General features: G+C 41.3%; 1 protein-coding gene across 1 annotated transcript in view; it reads left to right on the forward strand.

The window, feature by feature from the left end:
* Positions 1 to 10878, forward strand: part of AFF3 (AF4/FMR2 family, member 3) — a 350596-nt gene that overhangs the window by 241520 nt on the left and 98198 nt on the right. The gene's annotated exons all lie outside the window — the stretch shown is intronic.

Consider the following 10878-nt stretch of genomic DNA (forward strand, 5'->3'; position numbering starts at 1 on the left):
AATTTTAAATGTTGACATATTCTGCTCCAGTAGCTCTGCTGTGCTCTGATAGAAGAGATATTGTTGTACATAGAAAGATACTGTTTCGGCACCTCTTCACCTTCCCACCTTGTCTTCAGCCTTCTTTCACTTAAAATTTCCTCCTAGCGCAGGCTCCAAAGGTGAAGCAGAGGCTGAACAGCATAAGATGTTGGGTCACGGGTACATCTGAGGCAATGGCGATGTGTTCCCAGTCGGGACCTGGAGTTTCTTTCCCCAGTTCTGGATCTGATTGAACAGTGTGACTTTGGAAAAAAACAGTGAATCTTTTTGCCTCAGTTTCCTCTTTCTGACTGAATGAGAATAATCACGGGTTTGTTTACTTTTGACCTCACAGGGTGTTGGGAAATGTACCTACACCTACGTGGAGATCTCTCACTAGAAAATAGTGTGATAGAATACAGCCCGATAATAAATTGGATATTTATATATCCAATAATAGGATGGGTCCTACTTCATACTAGTTAATGATCCTGGTAATGAGGAGAGTAAGTCTTTGTGCTTTGGTATTCAGCTAGAAGGAAGAGTTGGAGAAAGTGTCAGTAAGAAAATTCTGGCAGACCTTTCATTCACTCCTGATTCTTCCCTGACACAGCTTTAAATTGCATATACACTTCAAGCACAAGCTATTTATAAAAATATGTAGTGAGGGCTGTTTGCTGCATCTTTTGAACAGTAAAAACTTTTCTGCTGTTAGTGTGAGGATAATAGTACACTGAAAAATACAGAGTTATTTCTTTAGACTAATAAAGACTGCTGGAGATAGTCTAAAGGTTTATAGAACTTCTGGAAAGTTGTTTACATATTTCAAAGGTCTTTATTGTCAGTCTCCTACATTTTTTGCCTATTTTATTCAGTATTTTCATCAGCCATCTGATGAAATATTTAGTGCCTGATAAACCATGTGCAACTAAAGTATTTTCTCTTATCAGTAAAAAATCATTTGCCTTGAAGGTAATATAGTGGGCTAAGTTAATTGCTGATGAAACTGGTTTTACTAGAGTGACACTGATGAAACTAACTCAATATTTAGTTTAGGAGATCCATTTTTGACCATTAACATTGTTACTACTAAATTCAATTCTTTAGAAATCAAGTCTCATCCCTCATATATATGACTTTTTAAAGATATGTTGCATAATATAGACACAATGTTTGCTTACAAATTATTTGCAGTTATACTACATTAATACGTTATTATTATCTGTAGAGTTTATTCTTACTTAAAAACAGATAATTACCCACAGCTCTGTCAATATTAAGTCCTGCATCTTTGATTTCCACACCCAAAAGTACTTCTGAAATAAAAATGATTGTTTTGATTGGACTTGATCTGGCATCAAATAATAGCAAGTTAAATGATACTTAATGCCATTTTTTCAAAAGTGGAGGCCGTAGGTAGATCCCGTAGAAGACTGTAGAATTCAGTTCCTGGGAACTCAGTATCAGATAATCATAATTTCAAACATACATACCAACCAGCCAACCAACCAGTTGTATAATGGATTTGAGCAAGTGGTCTTAATTCCAATCTGATTTTGTAAAAAAAAAAAAAAAATCAAACAAAAACCCAAATCCTTGAATTTCAGTCATGTAACGATCTGAGAATCCATTTCCTGCATGCTTGATTCATACCAACACTTGCTTACAACACTGCTATGGTATAGAAGTTTGCTCCTATGGATGGCAGTCTGACAGCTGATAACAGAAAAAAATATTTCACAGAACGCTTCAATTAACAGCCAATGAGTGGGAAAAAAATGAAAGAAGCAAGTATGTTTTGTGGATGCAGGTGAAACTCAAACCAAGGCTAGTTTCAGTACTTTGCAAACTGAATTAAATTAACTTCTGAATCAGCGTGGGTAATTGATACTTTGTTTGGTACAATAAAAAATCATATGGGTCAACTGAAAAAAAAAATAGTTGCGTTCATTTTCTCAGCAAAATCAAAAAATACATTCAGGGCTAATCGTCTCATTTAGCTTACCTCACTCCAGAAAGCGCTTGGGGAGCCTCATTACAGCACTAGATACAAGCATATTTCAAAATAATGTTTTTGAAAGAAGAAAATTAAAGCATAGCATTTCAGAAATGTTGAAATTAATCATTTTACATAGAAATTAAACTTCTTCAGTTATTTAGGGAAAAGCATTTCTCAAATCTAGCAATTGCCAAGCATTTTGGCCAGTCCTCACACTGTTCTTGATGGCTGAACTTTGTCAGAAAATTCCCCTTAGCTCTAAATCCCTCACACAAGACTCTAGTTAGAGCCACGTCCACGCTCGAGCCTTTGTGAAAAATGATTGTCGACATTTTTCTCAAGATGACTCAACACTTCCAAAGATTTAGCACGGCAGAAAGCATTATCAGACATCATTTAGACTTCCAGATTATTATTTTTTACAAGACGGTTGTGGTAGTTAGCAGCTGGGTGGTAGAATTTGGCAATCAGAATACAATTGTGTCTAATTCATTTTTATACACTGCTTCTATTAGTTAAAAAAGGATATTTCTTTGGAAGTGACATTACGGCCCTGACATATGATTTTTGAATATGACTTTTTCTCAGAAACTGCCAGCATGGTACTGCCAGCATGCCAAGCTGGTGTCCAGGAGAAAATTTAAGAGCAGTGATAAAATGAAAGGGGAAAATAGAAGCTCTTCTTGCAAACAGGGGTTTGTAATAGATATTCTGACACGATATGAATGATGAGGGATGGAAAATTCATAACGGTGTGTAGAAGTGCAACACACACTCTGCGCGTAGAAGACTGACCTATAACTCATAAGATAGTGTGTGTCGAGTGACTTATGAGAGTTGTTCCCTGGTGTATATTTAAAAAGAGACATTAGAAAGGACATATAGCATGGTTTACTATTTGAGAGCTAACTTTTTTGTTTTTAAAGAAAAAATACACACTTTTTTTTTAAATACATATATATTGCAGTCCAGGTGGTGTATTGCTGCACAGCACATGCAGGATCTGAATGCCTGAAGTAAAGCCCTTCCCCTCTCTGAAGGAGCAGCCCTCAGTTGATTATTTCTGCTGTTCCAGTGTCCAAAGGAGATTATTTCTAAGAAAGAGGACTTTCCCATTTTGACTCCTAGAAGGGGTCATCTGGAAGTGAAGCGAGCAGGCCAGAAGTGCATGGTGCCATCAGACCCCAGGGCAGCTGAGGGTCTGTGCCAGGAAGCCCGCGGACAACCCAAGCGCACACCTCGACCGGAGCTGCAAAATGCAATTTGAACTAGCGGGATCCCACGTGAGCAACCATCCCTTTAGTGCAGCTCCCTGTGAAGCAAAGGAACTATCTGACCACTGCAGATTGCACACGGTTTTCTCCCCCCAGCAGTGAAGTTCACGGCCACGTGCTCACCCCAGGTGCCAGCGCCTGCCTCCAGCTCCCCTGTCCCTGCAGTGCCTGTGCCCCGAGCCCTGGTGCTGCCTGAGCAGCCCCTTCCCTCCCCCAGCCCATCTGCGGGAAAACCTGACAACTCCTCCTCTATTTTGGTGGGACTGCTATCAATTCGGAGACGTCTGCCCCGTTGGGATTATCTTCTCCCCTTTCAGCATCTTGTGATCACACCAAAAGCAGAGAGGAGAAAAGAGAATACTATCACTAATGCACCATCTCCTAAGAAGTTTGTTAGCATGCTGAGCTTAGTAAAAATGTTGGAAACCCCCTGGCCATGGAGGCAGCCCCTTTGGGAGCAGCGCTACCCCGTTCTCTGAGCCGACCGAGCACACAGGGTGGAGGTCTCCATAATGAGCAGCGATCCATTCGCCCCATGGGGCAGAATGCTGCCTGGCGTTTTGGCCAAGAGCTTTGGTTTCCTTTTGTAGTCTGCCTGGTAAGGAAAAAAATGCGTTTTTCCCGATGCCTAGCTTGGCTGCAGATGAAAGGCACTAAGAAACCTGCTCATGGGAGAGGTTTAAGCCCGTTCCTGCAGAAATTTGAGGGCTGGAAATTTTGACAAAAATCACAGCAGCCCCTACATATTTAATACACAGAACTCCCTACAGCTCACTCCTCAGCATCAAGTGATGGCACATCAACCTGGCCATACATTAGCTTTCAGGTCTTTCTGCCCCTTGTTTCTTTTTTTTTTCTCCCTCTTGCCACACAGTGAATTAATTATTTGACAATATATTCTGACATTGTATTATTTCAACAATAGCGGAATGTAATGGTATGTAATTAGGAGCCGGAATATAATAGTGATACGAAGATGATTTTGGCAATGACATTTTTTTTAATTAACATTTCATTACTGCAAAAGTGTCGTGCTATTGCCCTTTTCAGTGTGCGAACAACAGTGTCCATGAGTGAAAGGGATGTCCCAGGAATGGACAGCATGGTTTGCCGCCCCTTGGACCCCGGTCGGGGATTCTCCCGAGGCACTGCTCTTCCATACCATGAGAACCTACAAGGGCACAATATATTTTAAAGTCTCTGTAAAGCGTTGATTTTACAGTGAAACTCCTTCCACTTCTGCAGGGGGGGGTTGGTTTTGTTTAGGGGGGTGTCTGTGAAGCATCTGGGGTTGTGAGAAGTCTGTTGCACCACGGACCTGTCAATTTTCTATATTTTATCCTCGCAGCCCATATCTTTAAATGAAATGGTATGCTTCCTTTCACGGTAGCCAACTGGGTTCTTGTCTGTTTATTTGCTTGTTTTAATCATTTTTTCTCCATCTAGTCAAATAAACCTGTAAATTCAGTGTGTACGCTATGGAACCTCATCCAAAACTATACTGTCTCCTTCCTGACAGGGCTGACAGAGAGTATAATCACTTGTATTGTCCAGAGTACTGTTTACATAAAGGAGCAATAAATACCTGTTGAAATTTTTACTGGAGGCCTCCCAGATGGATGGTTCATTTATTATTACAGACAGGGTTTCATTTACTTAGTTATTAAAAGAAGCAGGCCGCTACAGCTCATTTATAACTATATTAAAACTAAATGAAGCTATAAGTATTGCAGACGGGACTGAGTAAAATACATATAGTGGCTTTCCAGGAAACAGCTAGGAAAAGTATTTAAAAGGAAATGCTGAAAACTTTGGGGGTCCTGGTGTGTCTTTCACAGCCGTGCTTCTACTGGCTGGAGCTCGGGAGGTTATGGAGGAGGTATAGTTCCCATATTTTCCTCTCCTGCCACTCAGTGCCATACATATATTCTGCAGTAGCCTCCCTGTATCTGCTTGTCAGCCATGTGCTATTGGGAGGGACCGAATTAGCCTGTTCCTCCCCTCCTCTAGTCTTTATTGACATGAAAAGCTCCAGCTGAGGATATCGAATAAGCTTTTTCTTTATCCCAGAGCCAGAACATCACTGTAACTCCAGTTACAGGAGGGGACGGAGCTGCTCCATCGGCACCGATCTGTAAAGCAAAGGCAGATTCATCCATCTGGTGGATACCAGAGGTCTTAGTTTTGACGGTATCACCAGAGGTCCAGCGCAGCCGGCCGTGAAATTAAAATAAAGGTTGTGGATGGTCTTTGTGGCACTTTTCTAGCACTGAGGACATTTCGCCAGACATACTCACCCCTGCTTTGAATAAAGATAAATCGGTCACTGGATGGGAAGCACATGGTTGCCTGGGAACTAGATCATGATTTTATTATGTCCAAGCTAGACAAATAAAGGACAGTCCCGACAAGGAAAGGCTGATGTCCCAAAGCGGAAGATATTGTTGACCAGAAATTGATGGGTTAGAAAAACCTAGAAACAAGGAATTTTGGAATTTTTTAAGCAGAGCTTGTTAGGTTACCAAAAGGCTGCATTTCCACAATCAAGGAAAAACCCAACTTTGCTGAAAGCTAGCTCAGCTTCAGTGGTGAGGTGGAATTAGCAATTAGAAATGAAAAAGCAATCTGTGCAATAGAGATGAAATACAAAATACCTGTAACATGAAAGGGGAAGATAACAATCGATCTAAAAGAGAAATTGTAAAATACTGAAGACAGATAAAAGGAGTGGAGGACACCAGAGGAAAGTTCAAGGACAATGAGAATAAGGGTTTTCTTAAGGTATATAAAGAACAACAATAAAGAAACTCTAGCAATAGCCCCTTATTAGCTGGAAATATTAAAGCTGTTAATAATATTAGAGTCAATAAATATTTTTTTTATATGAGAAAAAGCAGGGTGCCTAGTAGACGAGCAGGAAGCGGAACAGTGTCTGGAGGCAATAAATTATTTAAAATCAGCTACCGTAGATAAAAGTATCTGTAAGCCTCAGATCTTCCATGCTACCACGTAGCCATGAAGGCCACTGGCAAGCAAAATCTGAGGGTCATTTGTGATGTACCTTGAAATGTGGGATAAACCGCAGGAGACAGCTCATGCTGTGCAATATGCTAAAGGCCAAGGAAGAAAGTTTAAGTTTTAAGGACAGGTCGCCTGTCCTACTGCACACAAAGTTTGGGGGGAGCCCAAACAGGGTTCCTTTAATACCACTAAGGAACTGAAGGATAAGAGCATAATTATTTGCATTCAATGTTTTACTTTCAAGGAAAGAAATGTAAACCAAAGCTGATTTCATTCTGTGAGGAGCTGGCAACTAGGACATGGTAGGAAATTATATTCACCAGTGGTAAAACTTTGTGGAGGATGACAGAGAAAGAAACAGTGAGCATGGAGCAGGTTATCAAAGAGTCTGAATAATTTAATAATTCAGCTTCACTTAAACAAAGGAGGCTTGAAAGAAACCAACACAAAGTTGTATACCCCAGAACAAGGAATGTCCTCCTGACTCCGTTTTTAAGTGGGGACTCTACCCTGGGAAGCTGCAACTCTGAAAACACTTGAGAGGTGGAGGTGAGCGGGCAGCTGGAAGTCAGCACCGGCAGGATGCCCTGGCACAGAGAGACGGCGTGAGCCTCTGGCGGGCAGGGCAGGGCCCAGGGGATCCCACAGGGACACGGAGCTGCCGCTTTCCCCATCGCTTTGATGGTACAAGACGCTTCTCATTTTGGCGCAGCAAAGTTTGAGAACCTCTAGCCTAAATGATCTCATTTCCCCTGCCGAACCAGCGAGATAGGGATAAACACCACCAGAGCCTCGGGTATGAACGTTGCTAAATGAACGGTCAGCGTTACACAGATGACTGCAGTCATCTGCAAGGGAGCACGAGAATAAAAATGTGTGGGATGATGACTCCAGCATGAGGACATGTGCTTATAATGCTGGGGATTAGGCAGAAAGAGGCTATTTGTAAGGGAATAATCACCGAGTACAAAATCAGATGCTGCACCTTCAGTGGGGAGACTTGGCAGTGGCGGTTCTGTCTCAGACACATTAAATTCCCCAAGATTTCTGCCACAACGGCTGACACACAAGGCAGTAGTGCAGTTCATGCCCTCTTATTTCATTTCGCATTTGAAATGAATATTTTGTAGATGGCAGCATCAGCAATTGCTAGGAAATCAGAGGGAGAGAGTTAGTAAATAACTGCTAATCACACCCAGAGAGCCTGGGGGAAGCAGGGGCAGGGAGGCAAGAAACAGATTGGAAAATTGCAAGCAGCGCATTCAAAACTTTTATTCCCCAAATCTGTTTCCTCCTGTCACACAGAGCATGATTAGCCATGAAACTTTGGTGAGTCCTCAGAGTGATTGGACTACTTAGGCAGGTGCTTAGGCGTGAGCTGCCAGTACGTCGCTCATCACTCTTCCCTCTCTCTGAGTATTCATGCATTTTTAGGTGGCTTCCTTGCTCGGAGAATGGGCTCACACGGGTTCGTTTCCCCGCCTTTCTGAAGAATTTCTCCCATTTTTAAGGAGGTACTCTGGGTCCTTCTGCCCAAACATCATTCTCGGGAAGTGCTGTGGACTGTGGGGCACTTTCTTGCCACCCTGCCAAGGAGTTAGAAAATTCAGGGTATGATTCAATTGCATCCGTTCTCCCTTTCTTTAAATGGGGAAACCATCACCGGGGCAAACACAGTTGCTCACTGGGGCAGCTGCTGCAGAGGAAACCTTATTTCAGCTTCTGCTCATAGGAGAGAGTGATGGCTGTATCACTCGGAGACGACTGCCTTTCATTTCTAATGAGACCGTCAGTGTAATGGGAATTTAGCAGAGCATTTAGCCGTTTTAAATGGTTTTGGAGAGCGGTGTAGACCAGCCTAGATGGATTCAAGCCAAGGACAGAAAACTTTTGCTTCAGAGCATCTATTTTTTATTGGAATTGCTAATTCTATTTCTATAGACTGAGTCTGTTTTTCAGGCATTTAAATTGTACACTCTGGAATTAAATCTCACATTGATATATATGCTTCATTCCAGCATTAAGTACATTAATATTTCACCAGCCTGATTTTACTGGCCTTCTCCCTCTGTTTTTAAGTAGATTTGACGGTATTCTCTATAATCATGTTTTCCTACATGTTTCTGTGTAGCAGAACTTGCACAAACTGTTTGTTGAGGGGTTTTCACAACTTAAACATCATATATTCAGAGTGAATTTCAGATGCTGCAAGCAGTGCTTGCAGAGATCTTACAAGCCTGCTGAAAGCTCTATTACAGCATTTATAAAATATCCTCTTGATCTAGTTGTTTACCTGAATCCATAAGCTTTTGACTTTATTTCATATAAAACACGAATAAATACTACACTTTTCAGATAATATAAATGCATGAGCTTTTTTAAAGTGAAACATTTGCATCAGTTATAGCACTAAAGTGAAAAATAATTTCAGCAATCAGAATCTAATTAATTAAAAATTACTACTGTATAAAAACAGCTACTCCTATATTTAGGATTAGTAAACAAAGCTATTTGAAATACCTGTTTTGGCTGTAGGTAAGTAGCAAATATAACTGGCCATCTGCTATGTGCAAGTAACCAAGGTAATAGCAAGCAGATTAGTTTCCTTTTTTTTTTTTTTAAGGAAGGAAACGTGTTCATCTGTTTCTTATGAATTCTCCGTAGTTCTTCCCAGGAATATTTTTCCTTGCATTTCTCTTTCAGAAAGCAACCAAAGACAGCCAGAAACAGTAGGTACATTTGTCTTATTGGAGTTTAAGTCATATTACAAACGTGAGCAGTCGTAGCTGAAATAATCCCAGTAACATAAGGGCCCAGTCTGGATAGGAATGGCAGGTTCCCACCTGGCGTTCTCTCTCATTTTGCTGGGAACAAGAGTTAAAGGTCTTGCACAGTGTTGTGCCTCCAGGAAGGTTTTGTTTTGTTTTTCTACAACGTGAAGCAACACTTTTCTTCTCCTATATCAGCACATCGGTTGTGACTTTTAACATCTGGAGCCAGTCTGAAAGCTTTCTAGCCTACTGCTACTTAGAATAGTTTTTTTTCTGGGTTTCTGGCAATATTGAAACTAATGTCCAGTTCTTGGAAGGTCGCTATGCATTTATGGGAAAGAAAATAAAATGTCAATATTGTGCATTAAAAAATAAGGTAATTTTCCAAAACCAGTCTCATTCAGATGAAACATTGTGGCGGCATAAACTCGAATGAGCACTTAGTTATCTGATTTTCATATTTCATCACAACTCTTTGCTTTGTGGGGTTCCTCTTCAGCTAAAATCAAAGTATTTTTCCACTACTGAAGTTCCTTTCCTACATAATGAGCAGAAATCACAAAAGTCCGTAATAAACACGGTATTCTGACTGAGATGCTGCCTAGCATTAAAATGGAACAATATACTTGATCAGATTAACACATTCATGAGATCTTTCACAAATTTCAAAGATGGTGACTTTTGAATTTATTTAAATGACAATTGCAACATACATATATTTGTGCCCCAGGCTTGCAAACCATGGGCATGTTCTCTCCTAAAGCATTAGTGTTAATGATTTAATTACTAACAATATTTTTCCTTTCCCATCTCGATTTTTTTTTTTGGTTCTAATTATCAAAATTATCATGAAGACCATATCTCGTATGGTAGCTGAGACCACCAGAGGGATACATGGAGGGTTTTACCCCTCATTTTCATAACCTCTCGTGAAAATTTTCAGGGCCTCTTCTCTCGTCTTTTGATTTACGTGCCAAAAGGGAATCTCTCTAATCACAAAATAAAACCACAGGGCATTTTTTCAGAGTTTTACGCCTCAATAAGCAATTTGCAGGGGGGAAGGAAAGAATTCATTAGGCCGAGGAATGTGAAATGTATCAGAGGTTAAAGTAAAATGCAAGGTGTGATGCCTGCTGCTTCTTTCATGTGCACCAGCAGATGTGAAGGATAATTCCTGGGTGGGGCTGTGTCTTCACCCTGGAAGAAAATAGATATCCTCCTAAGTAGGGCTACACTGGAAGGGTCTCAGACTGGCTCCAGATGTTGAAAGTTGCAACTGATTCCCAACTGGCTGTTGAAGACTGCCTCCCCCAAACACCGCACCATCAACATCTTCCCTCCAGCTCTTTCAAACCCAAAAATCTTTGACCTGGGCCCTGGCTCTACCCTCACACTTGAAACTTGATGTTACTTCGATGTTACTTCCCAGAGGGGAAACTAGATGTCTTCCTGCTATCCCCTGGACTCTGGCTGGGGCTGAAGATAATCGTATTTGAGAAGTCGTGGCAGTCCAGTGAAGTTCCCACTGACTGGAAAAGGGGAAACATAACCCCCATTTTTAAAAAGGGAAAAAAGGAAGACCCGGGGAACTACAGGCCAGTCAGTCTCACCTCTGTGCCTGGGAAGATCATGGAACAGATCCTCCTGGAAGCTATGGTAAGGCACATGGAGGACAGGGAGATGATTTGAGACAGCCGGCATGGCTTCACCGAGGGCAAGTCCTGCCTGACTAACCTAGTGGCCTTCTATGATGGAGTGACTACATCAGTGGACACGGGAAGGGCTACAGATG

This window comes from Pygoscelis adeliae, unplaced genomic scaffold (assembly GCF_000699105.1).
Source record: "Pygoscelis adeliae isolate BGI_AS28 unplaced genomic scaffold, ASM69910v1 Scaffold425, whole genome shotgun sequence".
In the NCBI taxonomy this organism is placed as follows: Eukaryota; Metazoa; Chordata; class Aves; order Sphenisciformes; family Spheniscidae; genus Pygoscelis; species Pygoscelis adeliae.